The sequence below is a fragment of the Puntigrus tetrazona genome, chromosome 4, assembly GCF_018831695.1.
Source record: "Puntigrus tetrazona isolate hp1 chromosome 4, ASM1883169v1, whole genome shotgun sequence".
NCBI classification, from domain to species: domain Eukaryota; kingdom Metazoa; phylum Chordata; class Actinopteri; order Cypriniformes; family Cyprinidae; genus Puntigrus; species Puntigrus tetrazona.
This window is the reverse complement of record NC_056702.1, coordinates 6,150,689-6,178,436: the sequence shown is the minus strand read 5'-3', so window position 1 is coordinate 6,178,436 and position 27,748 is coordinate 6,150,689. Positions and strand designations below refer to the sequence as shown.

Genomic DNA, 27,748 nt, shown 5'->3' with positions numbered 1-27,748 from the left:
TTTTAAGAAATGAATACTTTTATTCACCAAGGTAAAATTGATCATTTATAATATATATTTATTGTAATATTTTTCTAAAGACATTTATAATGTTATGGATCATTTGTATTTCAGATTGGTGCTGTTCTTTTATTCCAATATAATTAATAGAATACAGATACATTTGTGGAAAATGTGATTTTTTTTATTCTATTAATTACATTGGATTAAATTTGTGTGTGTGTGTGTGTTTAAAATAAACATTAAACATATTGCAAGCATGTATTTGTGAAAAATATCACGTTTATATACAAAAAAATGAAAGAAAAGTACTGTGTGTAGGAAACCTGTTTGGAAACAGTTATTATGACGCTGTTTAGTGTTGAAGGCTGTAAAGAAATTTTCAAGGTCATTAGGGGTTATGGTCAGATCTCATTGAAAGTGTCATCTTTATTTTCCTTTACACTGTCACTTGCAGACCAACCAGTGGCAGATATGCCATTGCACAAGCATTTGCTATGCGAAAATCATCATTGTCAAAGGCAACTTAAAGTTTACAGCAACTAATTGGCAGCAACATAAAAGGGGAATTGAAAAATGACAGAAGACACCCTGCTTCCAACCCCCCTTTTGAAATTTGTCAAAATGTTTTCTCTTATAACGGGAAAACAAAGCATTCGCTCGTTAACGATGAAAGAGTTGCCTAAGTCCCCTGTTGATTGACGATCACTGAGATGTATGACACCTCTCAACTTGTCATGGAGGAGTTATTTGTACTCGGCTGCGATCCGTTCTGTGAGGAGAGACCAGATGTCCCGTCTTAATTAGGCCTGCAGTGATGTTTTTAATGACTTCTACCCCATTACGGGCAGAGCGTGCGCTAGTGAGAACGAGAGAGGAGTTTCAAATCTTCCTCCCTGTCATTCTCATCTGAATGCGTGTGAGCTCCAGGAAGTGTGCTGCTTTTTGTCGGATTGCGGTGTGTGATTTGAGATGCGCTAAAACCCTCGAAAAGCCGGGAGGAACTCGGGGGTTCGAAGCGAGAGGAGTCGATGGAGAACAAATGCAACTTTTCCGCCTAATCTCCTCTCTGAATTGTTTTTGTATGGCATGCTTCATTTATATCTATGAGGGTGCACATTGTGTAATATATTTAATTAATGGCGTCTGTTATGGAAAACTAGGCCAGACTGGTAGATGGGAGATGTCTAGTGCACAAAGACTGATATAAAACACTCATACAGAACTTAGTTATGCTCTCCCGAAAGGTTTATGCGCTATTCTACTGTTTTATTGCACGTCTGATCTCTAATTCTGATTTCCCCTCCAGACGACCGCCAAGAAAAGGAATCGTCTCGTACCTAGATTTGGCGTTCGCACTTGGAGATTCATGACAGGCCGCCGGTACATGGAGTATTAGAGCTCTCACTTACAATGCGCAGATCAAATTTGAATTTGGCCTATATTAAATTATATCTCTTCCTCTGATGTGTCAGGTCGGTACATTTGGAGAACGGCGCACAAGACTTCGGAAGGCTGATGGTGGCATTACCTGCGTGCGAATCACCTCAAGGTAGAGTCGAAAGTAAGTTTCTGAATAAATGTAATTGCTTTGCCATAATGAGGGTATAAAATGTTATTAATATTTTAGAACAAGTCCTATTTTTCATTTCTGAAAACCACTACGGGGCTCCTTTTCAAAGGGTTTCAGTCAAAACCCAATGGGAGATTCAATTGACTTTAATCTTGCATTCGTTTGAAAATTTGAGCCCATTAGTTAACTTTGCCTTTTCTGTGCAGTTTTCATTGCATTTCAATGAAGCCGCTTTCCTGTGGTGTTAAAACACTAATAGTTGCTTCAAATAGTAAATGAGGAAAGGATATATAGAGGGAGAGAAAGTGGGGAAGAGAAGAGTTGATGACCTAAAATATTTATATAAAACATCTGTGTTTTTATGGAGGTTGGAATAAAAAAAAAAAAAGATCCAATACACAGCTACAGGGTACAGGAATCAAATATTTATATGCTTTAGTGAATAATTTGGGGATTGAGATGCAACTATTAAGCATTCTGCACCAAACGCGGTGCTCTGACAACATATCAATTGTGGCCAGGTGCACCAGCTAATTGGTGAAATGCATTGTGGTCGCTGGCAAGGGAAAGTCAGGGGACCGGCCGTAATCAAATAAAGGGAAGGCCTGAATAATTCTTTTTGAAGTGCTACGGACCTCATGAGTGCGACGCCGCTCTAATTGCTGACGCTCGGCACGTACCCACCCGCTGAATTCGTGAAGACCCCCCTACACCTGCTCAGCCCACTCGGGACCAAAAGTATGAAGGAACCATATTTTAAACCAGTTAATTTTGACTCTCTTCAACTGATTTTGTTTCGCTGGTGACCAAATCTCCAAAGAACGATCTCAAAGAGAACCAGTGCTTCATTGGATCTCCACAGTAAACCGTCTTCTCACTACCTTTCCTTATAAATCACGTAGGTTGATTAAAACGCCTACCTTGTGAAATGCTAATGCGTAAAAAGCATTTATTTGACATCTGCTAAATAACAACAGTTCTTACCTTCAGGCTGACCATCAGCCCCCCTCTTAAGGGTCAGCATTTTGAATCCTGGCTGCTCAGCTTTGAATAAATAAATTGTGTCATTATGCTTTTCATCGTCTGATAAACAGCTCTTTTTCGCACTCAGAATCTCCATTAAAGAAAAGTAGGTCAAGAGCAGAGGCTTTAAACGGCAAGCCAATACACTTCTCTTCTCCTTACTTCTCTCCTAAAAAAAACCTGCAGACTAGCAAGCCACCCCAGTGGTTTATCTGAGTCCTAACTCAGCACTTGCACCAGTTAAATACAAGCGCACATCAAAGCATGCATCCAGATCAGGTTATTTTGGATAAAGTTGTGGTACATACGAGACATTAGAAAATTTTATGAATTTAAAGGGATAGTTATTTTGAGTTGTGATCCTTCGGCCCTGTAGAAATGCCTATGGCCAGATAATGCTTTCCAATATAGCATGCTTCTTGTATCACTTCAAACTATCTATATTCTCTTACAATGAAATCATATTTATATGCATCATTAATAATACAATTATTAGTAATGTTATTAATTTATAACAAGTAAAAGTATTACTAAAATGAGTAGATTTTAGGTGTTGAACTAAAATAAAAACATAACAAACAAAATAATTTTCAGTTGATTAGACTTTATTTTATTTATTAACGTATGTGTTGATGGATGCATGCAGTAGACTGTCTGCTTGATATGTTCCATCACTTTATTGTGAAGGGTTTTACAACATACAACTCACTGACTATCAGAAACTTTAGAAGTATATGTCAGTTTAATGTATTCTTCTAACTCTAAACCTATAGTGAGTAGACATGTAGCTGCAAATGAATGAGAATTAGTTAAAATATAATTACAAAGGTACTTATAGTTAGTAGAATGTCTAAAGTGGACCATCAAAAGAAAGTCTAACCCATTTTTATAGTATACTCACTTACCTTGCACTCTAAACATATAAAGTTAAATATAGAAACTAAAGGCTTCACATTATTGTAATGTAAAATGGTTAGTATTTTAAATTGACTAAAGGTTATGTTTAATAGTGTTATTATTAGCATTTTAAAAATATAAATGTAAGAGTTGTCAGAATTGAGCATGCACAATTAAATATCGTTCCAATATGACGAAATGCTAAAATCTTCAAATCAGCTGATAAATCAATGCAATTTATTTTTCTGTGACGACCATCTGTGAATGTACATTGGTCCTTACATAACCCGAAATAACTGCCAGGAGCATTTACACATCACTTTAAATAAGAAATTTCCTCATGATTTCGGGTCTGTTTACACAACATCGTGCAAATCAGGGGAAAGCCAGTGTTCTCTGTCTGTCAGCACAGGGTGTATAATGGGGCATCAAAGCAGCCAAATCAACAAACAAATGCCTGTTTGCAGGATTGAGAGGATGAGTCTGATAGGACAGGAGACCCATCCTGCCCTGGTGAGTGTCTCAGACAGTCTGAGCTTAGGCCTGCTTTTGCCCATCTGTCGTGAACCCTGGCCAGCACAGGAAGGGGGGCCACACCAGGACAGCAGCCGTCCAATCACGTGCCTTGTGTTGGTCCTAATACTTCTCAAATGATGCTTCCTGTCTAAGACTGCCCAAATTGGAAGAAAGCTCTTCGTTTTCCGTAATGCACTGTCATGAAGCAGTTTTTTTTTTCCGAGACCCTGAACTGATTTAGCTGGTAAACAACCTGTTAACCTTGCTTCTCTGCTGAGAACGGCCTGTTTCTACGCAACAAGATGTCATAATCATCTTACTTTACAAGAGTCCAGCATTATGCGCAGTATTTTCATCTCTCGTCAGCATCCTTGGCAGAATGGCAACGTGTCAGGAATCCAATATATCTAAAAGCGAGAACGATAGGACTTACATTTCCTCCGGAAACCACTTTCAATTGGCTTAAACATAGAGAAAAGTGCATTTTCTTGTAGGTCTAGATTTATATGTGTTTAAATAACATGTTGCTCCGTATATATGGGGAGTATAGTAGTCTTCACAGGCGTTAAAGCAGGCCTTAGGGAGAGGAAGATGAGGGTATGTTAGACCAGAGTTACCGCGTGGGGTCCATATCAAAACCCGGCCATCGCACCACTATCCCTGTCTGCATCCAATTTCAGCATGAACGTTTCCTGTTAAACCCCCATCAAACAGACACACGGCAGCACAAAGGAAAACCTCATCTCCACGGGAAACTAATCCGCCGGTGTGCGCTGTAAGCCTGTCAGGGTTTTTTTTTTTTTATTGAAAGAAGTCATCACTCATTTTTGCCAAAGATTAAAAGTATGGCTAAATTGAGAAAATCCGCTTAGGAATTTTTCTGAATTTAAATTTGGACTGGGAAGTGAAGAAGCTTCTCGGGACAGAAAAGGTGTGTAAGGTGAGATAAATTAGAACATGTAGACAACATATTTGTTTCGGCCCTCCCTCTTCTCTATATGTTTCTATCTAAGTCTTCCTTTGAATGCTGAACAAATGAATGAGGTGAGTTGGCGGCATTTCTGCAGTTACCTCAAAAATCGCCCTTCCTGATTGGCAATTCGAGCATAAGAGACATGCATCTGAAATGAGTTCTCCATCCCTTTAATTGCATCGCCACTGGCAACAAGGTGTTTTGGTGGGAGGGAATGACAATTGCTTGCCAGCAGGAAGGAGGAGGCTGGGTCAATAGCACTTTCACATTTACTGTGCAACATTCCCTCGATAGTTTATTTACCTCTAGGTTAGTTGGCATTACCTAAAATAATTACAGACATGGTATAAAAGTGTATTATATGTATTTATATGTATATTTTATGCAATTATTTCTTTTTTTGTCTTAAGTAATTTTCTTTTTGGTCCATTTTATTTTTAATAGTTTTCGTTTTATACAAATATTTTTAAATACATTTTAGTTATCAATTTTAGTAGTTCATTTCAGTTAGCTGTCAGGCACATTTTGCATGTAATATTTCCATTTTATTCCAGTTAACAAAACTTAACTTAATGCAGAACTAAAGCTACTTCCTTCCGTTTTATTTATATAATGTTTAGAAAATGTATTTATTTTTAATATATAATGAAAAACGTATGAAATTCATTTCCATCAAAAGTGTAAATATTGTTAAGGGCCCTTTAAGGCAAATCTATTTTGGCTCAAAAGTACACAATACAAAGAAATCTCTACAACGCAAAGGAAACTAGCTGCAACACAATGAACACAATGCACAACGCCGCAGAAACAAGTCACTGTGCAATGTGTTGTGCCAATTATATTCTTTTGTGGCTTAATTACAAAGTAAAAAAGTCACAATACAATATAATTCTCAGAACACAAAATAATTTGCAATACAACACAAACGAGCCACAACAATATTATTAGCACAACAACAAGTAAACGCAAGTCGCAACTCAATGGAAACAAATCACAGTACATTGTAAGCATGCCACAGTACGATATAATTAGCCAAAATTATTACAATACAACAGAATTAGTCCTATGCGTTGTGTTATGGCAGTTTCGTTGTGTTATGGATATGTCATTGCGTTGTGTACTACTGGGTAACCGTACAAATCAGTTCATTTGGCAGCCATTTTGACAAATCCCCCTCTGCGGCTATTCTTATGTAGACAACAGACATTCAAATAAAGCTTATATTTACTTGAGTAAGGAAAGAAAGACATCTCAAGGACAGTTTGAGAAGTTTCCTGGTCAAGTTTATATAAAAACTTCTCTATCAAAAAGCCACTTTTAACTGTACATCTGCCATTTATTCCAATTTCTCGCATTCTTTTTTTCCCAAGTCATCCATCTACACTGTAGATGAACATAAAATCAGGCACCGGAGAGATCAGCATGTGCTAACCCTTTGACCGCTAATAACACATATTGTATGCATATATGGAGTATTAATGCAGCTGTACGTACTACAAATCATGTTGCATCGTCAGTTACGTCGCTGTTTCCCACCATATGCGAATATGTGAAACCTGTTGAATAACAGCCATTGTTTTAGAATTCTGTTTGGTGCCACTAACAATGCAGTCTTTCAAAAGTGCAGCACCAGCACTCCGTGATCTTGTGTATAAACTTCAGAAAGGTGGCAAAGGTAGAAGGATATTGTAAAGAGAGAAGCCGAGCTTCATGTGTGCAGAAAAAGGAGCTAATCAGCGGCCTATCGCTCTCTCCTCTGCCATTGTTACTGGCCTCGCTGGCCTGTACCGAGCTTCTTAGTTGGTAATTATGTCAGCTCCAGCCTAAATGATTTATTATTTATTTTGCCAGACTGCAGCCTGAGAGACAGCTGCCCCTGGAGTGGTCATTAATGTGCTATCTGGCCGGGCAGGGCGCGGCTCCTATGATCCTGACCCAATCTCAGATCCTAATCCAAGGAGGAAGGAGGCTGCAGGCCAGGATTTGGCTGCCCAGCTATCTCACTCTCTATAATTGATAGGTTTTAGGCGATTATACGCTTCACGTGATTAAGATCTATAACGATGTATTGATCGGACTGCACTGGGATTCGACCAGGGGGTGTGAGACATCCACGGCTACCCGCTCCACCACTCCCCAACCGATGGTTTGACATTTTGATATCTGACATTAGATAAAAGTGCGCCAGTGTGTATCTGTACACGTGTGTCTTTTCCTCCCCGTACGACGAACCTGCAGATGAAAGGGACGAATGTTGTTTGAGTTTATGAGTACATACATATTTACAGTGTGCGCGTGCGGGAAACATGCACATCTATCAATCTGGGGATCAGAAGACGAGCTGGATTGGATTTTGAAGGTTAGGCTGAGAAGCCTGTGGGTGGGTGATTATTAATTATGATAGCTGTAGACTCAGATTTTATCCCGCAGTCAGAGACCTGTGGGACATCAGCTGAGCCGGGTTGGCTGACACTGAGACAATCAGGAACAGGATGATGTGGCACTTGATGGGAACGCTGTGAGGAAAAAACGCCACTTTCATCTGTGAGCATCGGGATGATCTGTAGCGCTAATACAGTACATAACTAGCATAACTAGGCAATTTCTTCTAAAAGTAGAATTTTACAATAAATGCAGCTAATAAAAAAAAATAATAATTCTTGAGGTTATAGATGTAATCATTTTACCAAATAGCTACTTGCAAAAAAGTGTGATGCAAAGACTTAAATGATTTTAAGAATTGCTTTTAGGATTTGTGAATAATTTATTTGCTCTGTGAATCATTTGATTACCTAACTCAACAGAACAAACTGATTCGTTAAAACGAATCCGACTCATGATATTCCAGAGCTTTAAAAAAAAAAAAAAAAAGCTTGCTAGATTTATTTTTATTGTAAAGGAAAAAACATGAAAAATATACAGATGATAGATTTTTTTTTTTAATTCATGAAAGCTGTTCTCGTTCCTTCTGATTACATTAATACTGAGGAGGACTTTTTGAAATATGGCTAATGAAAAATATAGTTAATTTAGTAGCATTGCTACTTTATTAAAGTAATTATGAAATATTGATATATAAAACAATCAGAACTTTGTTGTTAACCAATTTCTGCATATAATGCATATAACTGAATGTTGTAGTTTATATAAATTTATTTAAATTCTAAAGTTCTTCAACTTCTTTCAAATAAAAGTATAGTTTATTTGGTCAGTGAATCGTTTGTTTAGATGAATCATGTGAACAAACCGATTCACAAAAGATGAACATGATGAATTATGAAAACTGCCCACAAAAGTTTCAAAGTTGTCCTCGGATTGGTTAAAATTATGCAGGATTTCAAGAACTCCCCACAGAATCAGTATCGGTTCAACACTAGGGACCATAACATCTAGTCCTTTTTATTGAATCTGGGAGATGTGTGTGTTTCTGCCTAGAAACAAGATGGCGTCATGACAAAACCCCCTCACGAAAGAAGAAAGCCGCTACGTTGACTATTAGTGCTTATCAGGATCAACCAAATCCTGTATTTTCAGAAGTTAGATATTTAAAATGTCATATAAAAGTCGTAGAATCTTAAATATGTCCAAGAGATTTAGACACCGTGGTCTGTTACTGTAGTGAAATTTCCAAGCTCATAAACATGACACAAAACAAAACGTGACTGGTTGCTTTACCTGTCATGTGACCTCTTGGGAGGGCCTTGGCCATTCAAAGCAGCCAAGATTGCCAGACCTTCTGTCATAACGTCTGGCTAAACAAGACTATAATTACTGTATCCTTCCTAAATCAGAAATACTTTCACAATGAAATATAACACATTTTTGTGAAAAGAAAAGATTGAATATCTAATTAATTGCAGTATGCTATATGTAACTGTAACTGCATATATCTGTAAATGTCGTGCCGTAAATCAAAGCTCAAGAATCTTTTGATGATCTAAGCTCAGTTCAAGATGGAGCTTTTCAACTGACTCTTTGGCTATCAACAAGCTTCCCTGCTGTCGATTTGCCATGCAAGAATCCATCCCTCTTGGTAATAAACGAAGTGCAGAAGGGAAACAGAGCGAGAGTGGGGAAATTAAAGAAAAGCAGACAGAAGCATTTCTAGCTCATTCCTGCATTATGGCGCATTTCCATTTTTTCGCCTCAGTCTTAATCTCCATTGAATGACTGTCATCGCCCTCCGGCAGTAATTAGGAACGGACTCTGGACAACAACAGACAAGTTGGCCTAGCTTGTCTCAAGCAGCAAATTACCTTTAGCTTATGGTAAGCAATATTCCGTGCCAGGCAACTTTTACTGCTGATTAGCAATTAGCCCAAACTACCGGCAGCCGAAGAGCTAATGTTTAATTTGGTCTGCTAATGATAGACTCCCATCTAGTGTGCGCAAGCTGGGAGAGCGAACTCGAGGGAAGGGGGTAGGGTGTAGAAATGTATGGATTTCTTCTTAATTCCTTTTCATTTACAACCTGACAGGCCCTCAGGTAGTAAGGAAATTTCTTAGCGATTAGTAATGGCTGCCCCTTCAAAGTGGCAAACGAATGTTAATGCTTCTCTTCAAGGCCTTCGCCCAGAAAACACACACTCCTGATCCCAAATAATCATAGTGTTTTCTTTCACAAGCACAAAATCACGCAGAAAGGTGGCAGCGAAGAAATTAGCAGCGCTACGTGACCGAAACTATGTGGACGCCTCTTGCTAATTGCTAAAAGGTGCATAAAATCAAGCATACAACTCCTTAGACAAACACTTCAGGTCTAAAAGTAATCAAAACAGCGTCTGAAGTGAAAGAACTCGACCTGCAGTACACAAAACCCAGACTTGAACCCTTTGGGATGAATTGGAATGGCTAATGCTAGTCAGACACCGTATTTAAAGAGTTACACAACTAAGAAGTCTCAATGGCTGCTAAATACCTTGTTTTCTGTAAAGAAGCTCTGTGTTTGTTTGCAAACATGAGCAAGCGGTGTCAGCGGGGGCTTCAAAGGGTCCCATAAGACTGCTAATCATTCTCATGTAACCAAGCACACACTTGTGGGCTGGACCCGCCAAATCAGGTGGACTAGCTGCAGCTCTCACTCACAGCAAGTTCAGCGTAGATGCTTGTTAAGAATGTGCAATGGTTACCGTGGGAATTATCCCATCCCTCGAGGCTAGGGAGTTCTCGGCGCTAATGAACGGCAAGGATGAGGCTCGTTATCCTCCTCTGTCTGTCTGATATTCAGCCACAGTGTCTCATCTCGTACACGCGCCTCTCTCTAGTAAAGATGGAGGATAGATGGTGGATTTGGCTCTCACGTGGACCTGAGCTTTGAGATGGATCCCCAGCGGTACGGTTAGAATGAGAGATGATATTTCTCCTAGCCGCTGAAGGTCATCATCAGCCAGGTTCAGGTTGCATGTAAATATGGTTGTCACATCTAAGTGCTTAATTGCTTTCTGTACGCATACTGTTGGGTTATTTCGGTATGAAATTCATGCTTTTCACACTAAATTATTGTCTGTCGACTGGGAATATATAGTACATCATTTGTATGGTCCATACAAATTATGTCCAGCGATATGGGGATCAGGTTTTTGAATATAAAATACAAATAATAACAACATTACACATTACATTAGCGCTGAGCAATTATTGATTGTGATTTAATTGCATCCAATTTTTTTTATTACATATATATGTGTGTATACTGTGTATTTATGATGTATATGAAGACATATACATACAGTATATTTATAGCACATTTACATGTATATATTTATATCTAAATTTATATAAATATGTAAATATTTTATATATATGAACATATCTTTCTCTAATATACAAGCATGTACTGTATATGTATTTATATATACAAAATAAATGCAGTACATACACATTAAATATAACTTATTTTGGAATATATATATATCATATTTATTTATACACAATATATATACATACAGTGTTTAATACAAGCAAATAAATGTAAATGTTTTCCAGATAAAACTTTACTGATTCACTTTGCACCCAGCTTCTTTATTTTGGATGCAAAATGCAAAATGTATTAAACATTTAAAAGCTTACTTCTTAATAATATTAACATTAATATATTTTTGACATATTTTTAAATGCCAAAATTCTTCTTGCTTACATATTTTAGAAAGGGGCTCCTCGCAAGAAACTCATCATTTTACACTGCATCGAAAAGTACTTTATGGAAATACATGGGGTTTGGCATGACTCTAATTGTTGGATGATAATTAAAATGAATGACATTAAGTTATTCTGGATTAAGTAAATGCCAATACTGGATTTGAGAAGCAAGTTTAAAAAACGCTAAAGTAAAGTAGAAAGAAAAAACACAATCCTTCCCTTAGGAAGTGATGTTGTAAACCTCTGGTGCTTTATTCAGAGTTTAAAGGAAAGAAGGCTGTCCTCATTGACCAGTGCTGTTTGTTTACCTTTCTTTTCTAATTCTTCTTCCATCCCTTCTTGTTCTCTTCATCGGACACAACTGAGATACGGCCGAGGTGTGGTTTTGCTGCTTGGCAAGTTCAAAAGCAATGGGATGTTTTCCTTTTCCTTTCCAAAGTCCACAAACTCAACTTTTTTCAAATCTGTGTTTCTGATTTGTGTAGGCTCTTGGGAATGACAGCGGTGGAAATGAAGAGGGGCCTGTGGAATCGAGTGGTGGGAGAGGTAGAGAGGGACAGAGAGAGAAAGAGGAAAGGGATGGAGAAAAAGAAAGAGAAGGAGTGAAAGCACTAGAACATGGAACTCTCTTTCTCATCCTGTAGCTCTCTCTCTTTCATACACACACACACACAAAAACACAAAAAAGACTGACAGGCTGGAGCTTCAAAGCTTTAGCTTCTCTCTATCCTTCCTCTGGTGTGGAATTTCAATGCAGTATTTCATTTTTCATTGGGGGGTTGGGGAGGGCAAGGAGGTTGGGGCAGGATGAGTGTGTATTCTTTCAATGATCCACTTCTGTCCCACGACGGCCTTCTTATAGTGCTGATGTGTTTTAGTAAACTAAAATCAACACGAATCCAGCCATGCCGCAAATGACCAACTTTTTTCGAGACTTTCAAGGCACGTTGTATGAGGAAACAAAAAATTCAGCAGATGGCAGCAATAAAATGTAGCGATAAAATTGCAAATTACTAAATATTTTATTTTGTTTTGTAAATAATTATTCTCTTTTTTTTTTCCTTTTTTTGGTACTCATCTGGGATTTTTTCTCCCTTAATTTCCAAAAATTAAAATGAATTTTTTTTGGTAGCTTTGACTTTATCCTTGTAAACTTCAAATATAAATATGGTTATAATATTTGAAATGTTTTTTCAAATTTTTCTAATTTTTTCCATTTTAAAAAAAATAAGTGTTTTTTTGTTTTAGATAGTTTCCAAGACAACATTTAGCATTTTCTTTCAGTTTAATTTGATGTACTAAAATAACTAAAACTAACTGAAATAATAAAAAACACATACATATCACAATCAAAGCTTTAACAAAAATGAAATTGAAATAAAAAAAAAAACTAATTCAAACTATAAATAAAAACTATTAAGATATCTCAAAGAAAAAAATACTGAAACAGTTGTCCTTATGCAAGTGTATTAAATATTTTGTTTTATTTTTTTAATAATTATTTATTTTATTCATTCAGGTACTTTATTCATTATTTTTTTCCCTCCTTTAATTTATTTGGATATTTGTTACAAACAATAAAGGTCACAGTGTCCACCTTTCTGTAAAACCGCTGCAAAAATGTAATAAAGCAATGTTTAGTTCATTTCCACTTGGCTGAGAGAGAAAAAAAATGGTGTCCTACATAACTTTTCCATTGAGATTATAAGTTGTCAGAAGATGCACAAATGGCGACAGATGTTGTTTAGTATGTATCATGTTGCAGTTCCTTAAGGTTAACCGACACAAAAGTCTTTTTTTTTTGTAATCACTATTCTGGACTCTCTATCATCAATTTGTACAAATTTTGTACAGCAAGTCATTTTTTACAAGTATAAACTAGAAAAATACACTAGTCAATTTGCATCACCTTAAAAATCTTGGCAAGATTTTAGTCCGTAATAAGGTTAAATTAGTTAACAATAATGTATTAGATATCATGAATTAGCAATATTACAGCAATTAAATATAACATTTAAGCTAACACGAATAAACAATATTGTATGTATAATTTAACATAAATCGATATGTGCTTAATAAAAATGACCTAATATGTATTGACAAAAAACTTTCACAAATTCAACCTTATTTCTTCAACACAATTTTTAAATCCCTCATACTGTGCCAGGCTGATATCCCAACCTCTTAAACTCTACTTTATTAACAAATTGTATCCATCTCCATCACCCGGTTGGTGGCTGGCCATAGACACCTTTGAGCCACCATTATTTTATCTAAGCGTACTTAAAGGTCTGTAGGATCCACGAGCCTTTGAGGGTAAGTGGTGCCTCTAGTGGCACATCAAGGAGGTGAGGAGAGGCGGAGAGGTCAGTGCTCAGGGGTAGCTCGGCTATCTCGACCTCGTCCTGGGGTGCTGCCCACGAGGGACGTGTCAGCGTGTTGCACCTCTGATAAGGAAAGGTCAATCTGCTACCATCATCCCATGGCCCAAGGCCTCCGAAAATACCAGAAGAGAAGTCAAAGAAGCATAATATATCTCAAGTTTTCCTCACTTTAGGCCCCGATGTTGAGAAACGTCGAACCCAGCATCGCATTTCCTCATATATTCCTTCAGCAACATGCGCCGTTTTAAGATTCCCCTCCTCGGAGCGCAGTCACGCACGTTCTTCTTGGTTTCCAACCCCCATCCCCCCCCAACCATCTCGCTCTGTTATTTCTGATTAGCTGTAAACGAGCAAATATTTTCCCAGTGTTCGCCAGGTTAGATCCCCATTTAATTAAACTGGCTCATTATGTCGCTCTCTGATTAGTGGAGGGGAATCAATTATTCAATTCACAAACATGGGCCGCAGGAGCTGGAGGTGCACAAAGAGCTGCTCATTTAATTCCAAGGACACTAATTAGCTACAAAGCAAAGCTGCAACTTTCTGTCTCCCCCACCTCCTCCTCCTTCCTCAATTACCAAGAACGTAGGACACTGGGTGCGAGGAGCGGGGAGGAGGGCTCAGGCAGACGAGAAAGAGGAGAGCATGATGGGAAACGTAGGTGGGGCGGGTCAAAGCGTTCCTTATTTGGCAGGATTCCCGTCTTGTTAACGGGGTCGAGATGTTGCGTACGGCCGTGTTATTTGCTGATATGTAGATCGGACGGAGAGCTAAGCATCCAGGAAACGACCCGAGGGATTTCCAGCAGCTTCAAACTCAAAGGCCTGCCACTTTTGTTCTCGGCAATCAAACGGCGGGCAATTATCCGAATTATTGACAGCAGATTTCTCATTTCAACTGCAAATTAAGGCTATCAATAAAGCTTTCTGATGCAAAAGTGACTAATTAACCGACGGAGTAGAGCTCTGAAGCTGTGTTGTAAAAGGAAAAAAACTCCAGTCGGTAGCACGTAGTGGAAACACAGGGGAACTAATTAGTTTAATTATCAAAACAGCTAATTAAAATTACACAGTTGCCTAATTAGTTCTGTGCTTCTTGCTGTCTCTCTCTCCCTGTCTCTCTTATTTCCTCTTTGCCCTCTCACTCTTTAATTGACAGGTTGAAGTTAAATATAAAACAGGAGGAGAGAGAGAGAGAGGGGGAAAAGGAGAGGAGAAAATACAGAGAGTTTAACGCAATATCTCGGCTGATGCCGTCTGCGCGAGTGGCAGATCTCTGGAGCAGGAAAACAAATGACTTTCATCCAAGCAATTCCAAATTTTCTCCCGCTAAAGTCTTTTTGATGTGAACAAATGAGGAATTTGTCCTCTTCTTGTTACCCTGAGCAAAAACAGCATTGCCACGCTGTAAAAGACCAATTTAAAGCCAGTGTGATTTCGAAAGGAGTGTTTTTGGGGGGAGCCTTGAGGTCATCGGTGTGCTGGTCTGCTCCTAAATGTTGACCAAATTCACTTTTACTGGATGGAAATATTTAACACGTTTTTCTCTTTCAGGAAAATGAAGCAGCGATGACTCATCCTGCTCTACACAAATCTTTGTCCAATCAGATGCTGCCTTGAAGGAGAACGTCCCGCCCCCGTATGCCACATGCAACCGACTTGTAAGTAATAAATGACAATAACGTGGCTGTAAAAAAACAAGCGAAAAAGTTGATCCGTTCAAATGGCAATGCATCGTCAATCCAGGAGAAAACTGGAGAAAAATTATTTTAAGATTAATTAGTTTTAAGTGGATGCAATCAAATAACAAACTAAAACTAAAACGTTTAACTAATTGAAACTATTAATAAAAACTACAATCTTATGGCAATGTTACTAAAATAACACTGATCTGAAAAGGATTTCCTATTAAAAAATGGTTTCATGTTGATTTTAAATCTGTTTTGAAACGTGGAGCAACAGTATTGTTAGTAGAAAGAAAAATAAAAGCAAAGGTGTATATTTCCTTCCTCGTTGCTTCGGTGTGGCTGAAACATGATTGTCATCGTAATTTCCAATCCAGTGTACTGCAGGTGAAAAGTTGTTTGTCTTTACCTGAACAGTAGCAAAAATGATCTTGCAGAAGTAAGACTACTGTAAGAGACGTTTACTGTGTGTTGAGGGCCTGGTGTCACAATAAAGAGCACCGGGGCCCCTCTCATTGTATGGTGTGTCTCTGTGTATCAGATCAGCTTCTGAACATGCAAATAGGCCGGAGGCCCGTCCTACCACCTGGCTCCTTTTGGCCATGCTGGTATTTTTAGCAACGCTAATCAGGCAGCTTATTATTTCTTGAGTTCACAGAAACTTTGAACTCCAGACTCCCTCTGCCTAAAAGATTCATGAAGGCCGTGCATCGGGGGACCTGCTTAAGTTTGCAGTGGGGTCAGAGATCGGCGTTATCCCTTCGGCAAGCGCAGAAAAACAAATTGCATATGTTAAGGGCATGCCTGGTACATAGCGCATTGTTCAATTCACTCTCTCTTTTCCCAGTGTCCATCTTATACCTTGAGCTAGTTTTGAGGCTATACAGAGCTAACAAAACAGCTCACTGAATAAGGGTAATAGACAGCCCCTAAAATGCCTGAATTGGGTTGTTTGGTTGACCTTCAACTACTGCTAGTCAACCGGTAGTTATACAAACATTCTGAATTATGTACTAGCCTCAACAGACACCAGGTTTGATCACGTTGACATTTTGTCCAGTGAAATTTCAGTTGTTTACTGTATGCTGTGTACTAAAGTATTGGTCATTTTAATTTAGCCTTTGTTTTTATTTGTCAGTATCCGTTTTAATTTAAAAAAAAAAAAGTTTTTGTTTACATAATATATGTATGTGTGCGGTGTACATTTATGTATAAATACACACGCATGTATATTTTTCAGAAAAATATAGCGCAGGTGAGTAAATAATGAATGATTTTTAATTTCGGAGCGAGCTGTTCCCTTAATAATTAAACAAATTTCCATTTTGTTGTTCCGTGTATAGGAAAGTTTGAAGTGAATTCTTCAGCACACTTGTAAACCACAGGACTTTATTAGATTGTAAGTGAATATGAAGGGTCTTCCAAAGTGAAGGCCTTTGTGTATAAAATGCAATCTCGTCCAGGCCTGCCGGCGCGGGGACGCATGTAGATTGCAGGGTGAATTGCCTGCAAAGCTGCTGTCCGATTTGAATTGTCAATGCGTCGCCGTTCCATTTGACTCATACGGAGACCACTTTGGCTCAGATAGTGCAAAGACAGATTCCATCAGGTCCTTATCTGTTACAACCTGCATTGGTTGCAATTGGATTCAATAGCGGCCAATAATAGTGTTATTTTTTTAAACATTAGGATACCTGGATTTTTTTTAATTTTTGCACTGGTCAGCAGCGGGGGATGAGAAAAAGGATATAAAAGGGAACCTTATTCTACCTTGTTTTTCCCACCTCCTGCTGTCCGATGCCATGAATACTGCATTATTCCGATCATTTTTCTGACTTTCAGGAGGAAAAAGTAATTTTATCTGGTAAAGGATATATTTTTTCTTTCAGCCAGCCCATCCCAAGAGTGTGTGCATTGTGCCGGGCTGAAGAAATCTCATCACTGTATTGATACATCACAAAAGCCAAGCGCAATCATCATCTGTGAAAGATCCTCTGAGACCAATTTAGACCCCAAAGACTTTGACCATAACATTTAAATCAGCAAAACGGACTAATTTAGTGTTGGCTATGATAGTCCTGAATACAATTATTGTACCCTCAACATGGCAGAATTCATTAAAAGCCATATAACCGATATCAGTGTTAGTCCGATATTTCCATAATTTCCTCACTCTAAAATAATTGGACCTAGATCTTGTTTTAAGGCCATGGGAGAACTTTGATGGGACTCATTTGCAATGAGGGTGTCTTTTTCAAACAAGACATTAATTAAGTTAGAGTATCCGCTCTCCAGTATTCTGCCTCTATATATATTTTTGACACATTTAAGGTTAAGTAATGGTTCATTTAGAAATGAAAAATCTGTAATTATTTACCTGCCTTTATTTCATTGAACTTTTTCATTGAACTTTTTCTGTGAAATATATATATATATATATATATATATATATATATATATATATATATATATATATATATATATATATATATATCTCTTCATGCAGCTCTTTTATTCTAAACCATTTGATAGGAACATGCTGGTGTTGAAGTCATTGTTCACTGCTAATCTTCCCCTCCAGTGAGCTGTTAACTTAAGATTTACTTTGACTGAATCATTAGTCAACACCGAGTCAGGTGAGCTTAAATGGCTTATGATTTTAATCTTAAAATGCTATGACTTTATTCTTGTAATTGCCTTTCCTTCAGAATTTTATTATCATCATTTTATTGCTACAATTGAAAAAAAAAATGTCATCGTCATTAACCAAATATATTTATTAACAATTCTATTAATCAATCATTTTATGATTGTATTAATTATTAGCATTTTTTAGAATGGTTTTTGCTAATTTAAATGTCATTATTCTTAAACTTTATTATTATAATTTCACTCAATTAAATTTCTGCCATCATTTACTAACCCTACGTTAAAAGCTATGACATTCTCAAAATGTAGATATTTTTATTATATTTTAAAATAAGAAAACTATTATTTAAAACATTACTACTTAAATATGACTTTATGCTTGTAATTTTGCTCTTATTTTCAAAGTATCACTACTTTAATATTGATGTCTATTATAGTCCAATGTCAAAATGACTCCTTTTTTCTCAAAATGTATTTTTAATTTTTCCATTGTGTTTTTCTTTTAATTAAAGACTTAGTTTGATCTTTCATTCTAAAGAAAAGAGCTTCACAAAGATGATTCACAAATTCAGCTGAAAAATGCCACAGGTTTGAAACGAGGTAAACAATGACGGAACTATCATCTTTGTGCGAATCATTCCTTCAAAATCGCACATTAAAAATCTCGATATTTCCTCTAAAAAATCAGACTTTCGCTGGTCCAAGGAATTCCCATGCGTAAATGTAATACGAAGTTCTCCAAACATATCATTATGAATCGTAGTGGTGCTATTCCCAGTTTCTAAGCGTGCTAAGGAACGATAAAAGCAAATCTCAATTTGCCTTCATGTTAAAAGTTCAAGTCAAATATTCATCCTTTGCCTGAATCACATTCCGATTTTTTTGTCCTCTAGAGTCGAGCGTGTTGGTATCAAGTCAAACAATGTGTGCATCTGTTCAAAGAGTCAGAATAAGATGGGTGAAACTCTTTAAGAAAAGCCTTTTTTGATTGCTTCAGATGCAGACGTTCGTCTCTTGGAACAGAACAGAGCTGTCGCAAACTCCATCTTATTTACATTTTCTTTTTTCCCACCCCACACACATACGCCGCACTGTTCCAGAAACGCAAAAGGGAAGGGAAGGAGCCCAAAAAAAGAGTGTCTTTCAATGCCAAGGTGCCAGGGCCTTCTTTTAAGCCGTAAATGTTCTGACGCAGGAGAAGAGAAGGCGATAATGAGAGCTGAGCTCCTTTCCAAGACGTCCGTATTGTTTTAATTGTTCGAGCCACATAACGGAAGAGAAGCGAAGTCTCTGAGCCGCAGCGCCAACATTTAAAAAAAGAACAAACCTGGCTTTTTCCAATGTGTTGGAGCAATTATGTACAAACCCTGTAATTATGCATATCTTTTTGAAACATGTAAAGCTGTATGGAAATGAGTCTGGGCCGATTTAACTCCACACCGCACACCCCCCACCGGCAGCGCATTGTTTGATATTTCAGACAGTTTTGGAGAAGTAATGGGGACTTTAAGTCAAGGTTTTGCGCGAGCATGTGCGCGTGCGAACGTGGGTGTGAGCGCGCTGAGCTAAAAGGGGAAGCTTTAGGCCGTTTATTGCGGGAAACGGTGAGAAAGTGCTACAGAAACACACCCCGTGTGAAACTCCTTCTTCTCTTCCTCCTGCTTCGTCGTCTCTTTCCCCTCCCCCTCCGCGTGCGTGGTCCCACCCTTAATTAAGTCTGCTGGGGTTTAAAAGTGTTGAATCTTGTTTAAAGACCATCTCAGCACATTTAGAGGACCGCGCGGGTGCACGCGCACGCATGGTAATCAGGCCATCCGCTGGCATTTGAGAGGAAATCTTATTTTCAGACAGATGCACCCCCCCTCACGCACACACACACTTGTTTTCCCAGCGATTTCTAAAAAGATGCGGCGTGTCTGGAGATGAGAAAGCCGGGCCGATTGTTCCCGGCTGTAAGTGAGAATATCTCTGCTCAGCACCTCTGTTTTGTGCAATTACCACTCGTTAATCCTTTTAGAAAGAAATTCAATTACTTTTATCAAGGTTATTTCATACATGATAGACAGCGCTGATGCGAGCGGGCGTTTTGTGTTTCTGGACAAATAATTGAGCTACGCTTGCTCTTCCAGGAGAATGGTCTTCCCAGAACCACGACAAAGCGACTTGTAACAGCTCTATGAGCAACCAATAATGGGGACATTATTCCGGTTCACCAGGAGCTAAGCACCTGTTACTGCTCTTCAACACAGAACCCACACTGACATTTAAAATTTTCATTTTCAACATTGATAACAGCTTATTGGCAGGTGTCTGCGCTGGTAAACCCACGAAGGCTCTTTAAATGCGCGCAAAGTAGCGAGATTAAAATCAAATAGGTGTTTAGGTTTTCTTTCTCCACCGCTTCTTCATTCCCTCCTTTTTCTGCTTGACTTATCTGCATTCGTTCCCCTAGACCCTTTCTCAGGAAGAGCAGTGGAATCCGGGTAGCTTCCCCCTCCCTTCCGCACCAATTACCCCTGGATGGATTTTTTTTGGGGTGAAGCCGGATAATTGTGTAATTATCTGGCTGAAATGGGAAGTCTAATGTGTTAAAGTGGGATTTTTTTAAACCGTGGTGTTGAAGGAGTATGGCAGGACCAAACTGCCAAAGAGATGGACGCTCAACCAAATTGATAAGTGAGGAGATAAGTCCCACTCGGCTGAAGTGCAGCCAGGACCACCAATTCCACATTGGAGAAGACAGGGAGACGCAGAAATTGATTTTTTTTCTTCCTGAGTGGAGGAAATAAACCGAGATAAATCAGGTGATATTGGGGTCCATATGTGCAAATTCATATACTGTGTATATGTATGTGTATATATGTGTATATGCATGTATATAGTGCTGTCAAATGATTAATCGCACAGCCAAAATAATAATGCATTTATATTTAATATTATATATTTAAAACAATTTAAATTAATATAAGTATATACACATGTAAATGTTCATGAAATATCTGCTGTATGTATGTCTCTTTATATACACTTAATAAATATACACAGTACACACGCATATATATTATGTAAACAAAACATTTATTTTGAAGAAATTAATTGTAATAAATCAGCAGACAGCATTGATGTATGTGTGTGTGTGTGTGTGTGTGTGTGGATGCTCAACTAAATGGATAAGTGAGGAGATAAGTCCCACTTCAGGATTATATACACACACGCACATATATATATGTATGTGTGTGTGTTTCTGCTCTGTAATTAAAGTGACTGATCAAAAGGCATAATATCCTTGTATCAGTTGTGCTTAAAACTGCAGAGTCTGACTCAGTTTCACTTTATTATGCTGATTATGTGGTGATCACCAAGAAAATAATGAGTGTAACCTCTAAACCTGTAAATATATAAACTTGAGTAATCTAGCAGTAATATTCAGATGAGGACTGCATTGCTGTAATCAATAAAAAAAAAAAAAACAATGAACAAACTATCAAAACACTGAAATTCCGAGGAGATCTGTTCCCATTTAACGAGAACAATATTACATTGACCCTAAACCGCTCCTCTTCACACGTGATTTCGTGCTGGCAGATCTGAGATCTTGGCTCCAAGACAAAGCTGGTGGTAAACAGCAACTTGTGAAAATGAGGGTTTGGAGGGAAGAGAAACAACACAATGAAAATTCAGGGGAAAAGCAACATGAGATATGTTGTCTCCTTCAGCGGTTGTTAGGAAATAAATTGCTTTTGAAAGTAGAAATGTTTACCTCAATTGAGAGACGTTTTATGCCCTTGACAGGAAATTATTTCACAGCTTCTCTTGCGGTTGCTCTTTCCAATGGTCATGTTTTCTTAACCTTACAAAATAACTTGGCCTCTACATTCACCTCGAGTATAAACACTTATTCTGTGTTTTGAGGCCTCTCTCAACGGGTACCTTAACTAATTTCTTTCTTCTGTGGAGGAACTGCCAAGACAGAATGGATGGAAAAGAGGCGTGCTGCTATTCTGACTACTCCCCATATTTGCCCTTTGTGTTGAGTATGTAGCAAGTGGCAGAAAGTAAATCGAATGTAGAATTGGACTGACAGTCAAAAATGGGACGTTTTTTTTGCTCTTTAAATTTGTATTAAAAAGTATGCACCTCGCTTCCATAATATTGCAGTTGTTGTTGGCAAAACAAATCATATGAACTATACAATTGAGAGTCAAATTTGTTTATGACTGTTAATGTTAGTGTAGTGTAGGCACCGTTGGCCCATTGTTGGCTTCCCGACCAATTTAGAACTTATCGCTTCAATTTAATTGAGCATATGGCAGAATTTGTGCGACAGCCGGAGGACTTTTGAGCATATAAGGTGAAATCTGAGGGTACATCAGAGCAGAATATTGCTGCTATTCTGTGTTAGTCTGCAGCTCTAATGATTCATTTTATTGGAAAGCATTTTCATCTGAATAGGATTTGAAAAGTTTTGAACCACAAACTTGAACAAACAGACTGTGACAATGATGACAATCAATTCAGACACTAGCAATAACAGACACAAGTTCAAGCCTCTAAACAAAGCAAAATACAGACCTACATACATAATAAATCTCTATATTTTATGCATATTAATGTTAAAGTATATACCGATTAATTCATAGTAAGATTCAATTTTCAGATTCATTCAGTAAAGATATATGTTCAGTAACAAATCATTTGATGTATTTATGAACGAGAGGCTTGACTGAATAACTCACTCATTAGCCATTTCCGCATTTTTCTACTTTCAACGTTAAGTAAAAAAACGAGTGAACAAGTGGTTCATAACTATCTTTGATTTTGTCAGAAACAAAACACTTGACTCCATACGATGAATGAGTGAATTATTCGAAAATGCGAATTCGTTCAATAACAAATTAAGTGATTGTCTTTGAGTTAGTCATTGAATTATTTACTCAACTGATTTGTTGAAAAAAAACTTTAAGAACGCCTTTATCGCTTGGTTTTTTTTAGCAGGTACTACTCATTTTAACTGAGATATTTTGGCAACTGGCAATATTGAATCTAAAATATAAGGTATTTGCGGATGTGGAACAGATTATCCTATGTAGAATGCCTTTATGGTAGCTGCATTTATTTATTTATAATATTTTTCAAATTTTACATTTAAATGGTGAACATAGACAGAATTTGGCTTGTTATGAAGGGCACAGGCGAAATGTCTTTCTGTCAAATGTTTATAGTTCAAAATTAATGAATGAGTCACACCTGGGAATCGAGATTTGATCTATTTTCACTTAAAGAGGCAACATCTATTAGCACCTCACACTTTAGCAGCGTTTTAAACAAACAACGTGCTCCATCAAACAAGTTAATGCTTTTACTGATCATGCATTTAGTTTGACAGCGGATATCGGCGCAACCTCTTTAGAAAGAGACAGCACAACAGTTTATCGAGCACCTCTCAACCACAAACACAGGTAAACAAAAACACAATGGCACTCCAACCAAAAGGGCTTTGTGTACAGCTGACCCTCTCTCGGTCCTCGCTGTAGCATGTTCTGTTTAAAATGAGCCCTGAAAGCTGCAAATGATGCTAAATTAGGCGCAAATGGATCTGGATTGCACTAAAAGTTGAATGTGGACATCTCAAACTATAGTTCTGCTGTCAAAGGGGCATTTTAATTGAATTAAACAATGAAATCAATGTTCACTCGATGTTTTATACAGGTAATATCAGAGTTAAAATGCAAATACTAAATTGAAGCGTTTTCGCTTAGCGGCCTCAAACTTTCGAACCTCTTATTATCTTCCGGTGAATTTAAGACAAGTGTGTATTTGAAACAAGATTCCCAACTTTAAAACTTGGAATCTAGATTAATGCCACTGCAAAGAAAATGCGGCTTTCTCTTGACAACATCACCAGTAATCCTGATTGAATAGTGATGATGACTGTCATAAAGGCTACGGTTGTCTGATCAAGTTACTGCGTTCCGACTAACGACGACAACTGCGGGGAAAAAAAGAATTGACGATAGCTAATTAGCAAATCCATAATGTTTCCCTCCTTTTAAGCATCTCCCTCGAGGGTGTTTTGAATCATTATGCAAATGATGTTGTCAAATGTCAATTAGTGCAGGAAGAAACTCTCATGATTTATTATTTTCAAGAGTACTTTTGCAGAGGGAAACTTCTCCCACTAGTCATCAAAGGAAATGAAAGATGAGATATATGTGTGGGAAGAGCGCACGCGAGCCTCTCTCACCCGCTGTGGGGAGTGAAAACCTTCATTTGTAAGCAAAGGACAAGGGAACGCTTAAGTGGACCACTCTGGGACCACACCAAACAGACCTGTGACATGCGCTGTTATTTCAACTGCCGAGGGTTTAAACACAAGGACTCTACACTTGGACGCATTTTCGGCTTTTTTAATGCACCGCAGATGTTGTAATTAATGTCACAGACAAAAGATACTTTTTTGATGTGCCATAATTGCGAACAAGGACATAAACACATCAGGAGAGCTTGTTTGACAGTTGAAGGATCCTCTTGGTTTTTTTTTGTTCCCCGGCGTGTTTCGCTGGCATGACAAGAGTTACGCTTCCAAAACTATTCACAGTCCCGGGTGAAGGGCATTTCTTAGCAGCAGTGCAATTACCCAATAAATCAAGCAATAAAAGACAATGTCGGTTGTCAATTAGGTTTTATAATTGAATAATTATTGGACAAAGAGTCAAGGTAGGGTGATTATGACTGTGGTTCTCCAAATGTCACGAAGCAATTGAAATGAATTACACAACTCTAAAGCGACTCCTGCGATTAGCTCGCAAAAAAGCCTTGCTCCGTTTACTTTGTTTAGCAGAGCCTTCCTCTTCATTCTCTTTGGTTCTTTCCCTCTGAACTCTTGCTCGCTCTCTGCTCAGTCTCATCGCTCAAAGGCTCTGGCTTCTGCAAAGTGGAGTTTAGAGGTTTCATTGCATGCCTTAATTAACCGAGGACACAAGTCTGTGCCTAATAAACAGAGTTAAAGGCTAAGGAAAGCTGTAAGTTAATTTCGCAATGCACCTGCGACCATTTTTGTGCTACGCTTCACAATATTGTAGCAACATATGGACTTGATCTACTGTAAAATGTATGTTATAGATCGAGCTAATTGAGGGGTGCTTGGAGATTATCTGAAAAAAGTACCGGGCTTCTTTTTCAAAAACCAATTAGGGATCACATCAGGGTTGTTAGGTGAATTATTTATTCATTATCCAGAGGTACATTTAATGGGCCAAACTCATTTAGATGCTCATTATCAATCTTGGCAACAGATCATATTATCTGGACGTTTTGATCTTTCTGAAGCACAACCGTGTACAGAATGAAGGTGGAGCTCTGTGGAAAAAACACCAACAACATGCCAGATCCTGCCTTTGATTAAACATTGAGGATTGGCCTCTTGCAGAGAACAGAGTCATGGATGGCTCAGCAGACTTTGCCTGGACTCCCGTGAGTCCACGGCCCACCTCAGCTGGGGGCATGGCTACAGGTGCCCATCCATACAGAAATTAGTAGTTTGTAATTTTAACATATATGGAAAGCAAGAGAAAGAGAGTTTACGTTGGCAGTTTAAAAATGACATTACAGCCAACTAATCATACTCCAAACCTCAGATTTGTACCGCGGAAGAAAACACAGCACAAAAGGAAACTTTGATTTGGGGTTTGGAAGGGGTTTTGATTGGCAGCATATGCTAAACATCAAGGTTGGAATTAATAAGAACATGCTGATTCATGTTTGTCATAGATCTGTTAAGTCTAGAGGGATGAGGTCCCTGCGTAAATCGTGTCCCATTTTGATAAGAAGTACAAGAACAGAATGAATATATAAATGAGGGGTTTGGTTGCCAGACGCACATCTTCATGGGTAATTTAGCTGCATTTCTTTTTATTTGCTTGATATGCATAACAAGGAGATATAATGTTACTTTTAGGAGCTTAGCCACATGTATGTGTTGAAAGTTTTACATGAAACATAAAATGTTCAAAGTAGGAGCTCAAACTAGGATATTGCTCTCTGGTTTCTATGATAGAGTTGCACTACTTTTAATGAAATCAGGACTAGGTTATACTGTTTTTTTAGTAGTTCTTATGACAATTGAGTTCACAGATAACAAGTAAAGTTTACTAAAATTCTTTACTGTGATTGGTTGTCTTGGGGATTTTGTGCATTTGGTGGTTGGTTTGCATCCCATTTTACTTTTATAATTTGATGCTTTTGAACATAAAACTGGACAGATTTTATCTATTAGGAATCAGCTGGATGACCAAATGCCACCATTTTCTGGCAATTGAGAAATGACATCAACTGGAAAGAAGTCTTTGAACATGATGCTGTTTACATGCTTTAAATAAAAAATAATACTACTAGAAAGCTGACTCGTATGTGGAGCGATTACATATGGTGCACTATATACGGTGCTATTTGATAGCTTTGCATAAGGATTAGACTAAAATAACTTGTTTTCACATCTACTGAAGCTCTCAAATTGAATATGATGGCTTGTGGCGAAATGTGTGATTTATGTTGTACCTCAGAAGTTTAATTGTCAAACAGGTTCTGGAGATGAAGGATACCAACTTTAACCTAACCAATTAGCCCAAAGTAGATCTTTATTATGGTACGTCTTTCATTCCACTCAAATGCTTTTCAAGATAGCTTTTAATGAGAGCTCCTCTCTTCCGGTATGTGCCGTTAGTGAGCTCTATCAAGTGGTATAAATCTTTAATTTTCGAGATCAGCATTAATGGCCGAAACAGCCTAAGATCTCGGCTCGGCTTCTGCCTTTCATCCTCTCCGCTGGTGGAATTCCGGAGGGGGCTGAGCTCAATCGTTTGCTCCCCTAAGTACACAAAATTAGCTGCTTATCTGTTGATCTCCGTACATGATCCCTATGAAATCCTTTCTGTGTGTCCAAGGCTACAGCCTTCACAAGAGCCTACAGGAACCTCGTTGGTCTCTGTTTCGCTTGCGCTCATCCTCTCTCTTGCTCTCTTTCGCTTTCCCGGCCCACAGAGGGGAAACTAAGCCTAATTAAATTGCTCTCAAAGACAATGAGGACCAGGCTTCCACCTCTTATGCCTCCCCTGTCACTTCCAGGGGCTTCAAGCAGACCTTAAGCCCCAGTCTTTTACCAAGCTGCTTGGAGGGATTTTGCAAAAATTGAATTGTCATTCACATCCGTTAGCCTCTGCGTAATACAGGCTGATGCCAGAAACCGGAATATGCTACAGAAAGTTAGAGGCTCCCGAGTAGATTACAACTAAGTTGAGTTGTTTGCAACGTCTTTGAGGTCCAGTTCAATACCGTTCCAGATCTTTCGGCGCCGCAGCCCCGCATCTGCTTGTCCACAAACGGCCTCCTTAATCTCGCTGCATTTGGCCGCGTTAATGAGCACCGGCTGTGGAATTAAGCTTGCCTCTGCCCGTTAATGCCGTCTGCGAGAGCCCGAGAGTGACTGTAGCCCTCGTTAGCGCTGCCTGCTCGCTATTGATTGTACTGGGCCACTAGGGGCTCCCTACCTGCAGTTGACTTTGTACTTCTCCAGGAGTTGTAAGGGGCTGCCGAACAACAGGGACCACGCACATCTCAAACAAGGTCTATGAAAAGCCTATCAATTAGGCTTTGAAGGTCAAGCAAACTCTCTCTGTGCCTCCTTCTGCAGTTCTGTCTTTTTCTTTCTCGCTCTCTCCCCTGGCTGGACTTGCTCATCTCGAGCTGGCACTATCTCCAATGCTCTCTCACTTGCATCGCTCTCTCCAAAATACATCTGAAGACTCCATTCAATTAAATATCTCTCGGCTCCAGCTGCTCCCTAAGTGAAAGGTCAAGCAAGTCCAGGAGGCTAAAAGAGAAAGGCTTGGCTTCTTCAGAAAGCTCCCCTCCCT

The 27,748-nt window shown here is 38.4% G+C and overlaps 1 protein-coding gene across 7 annotated transcripts in view; it reads left to right on the top strand.

The window, feature by feature from the left end:
• Window positions 1–27,748, top strand: part of arhgef39 (Rho guanine nucleotide exchange factor (GEF) 39) — a 166,739-nt gene that overhangs the window by 74,194 nt on the left and 64,797 nt on the right. For all 7 annotated transcript variants that reach the window (XM_043236364.1, XM_043236363.1, XM_043236362.1 and 4 more), the window contains 3 exons: window positions 1,310–1,383; window positions 1,476–1,564; window positions 15,058–15,164. The gene's annotated coding sequence lies outside the window, so the exon portion shown is untranslated. The remainder of the gene's footprint in view (window positions 1–1,309; window positions 1,384–1,475; window positions 1,565–15,057; window positions 15,165–27,748) is intronic.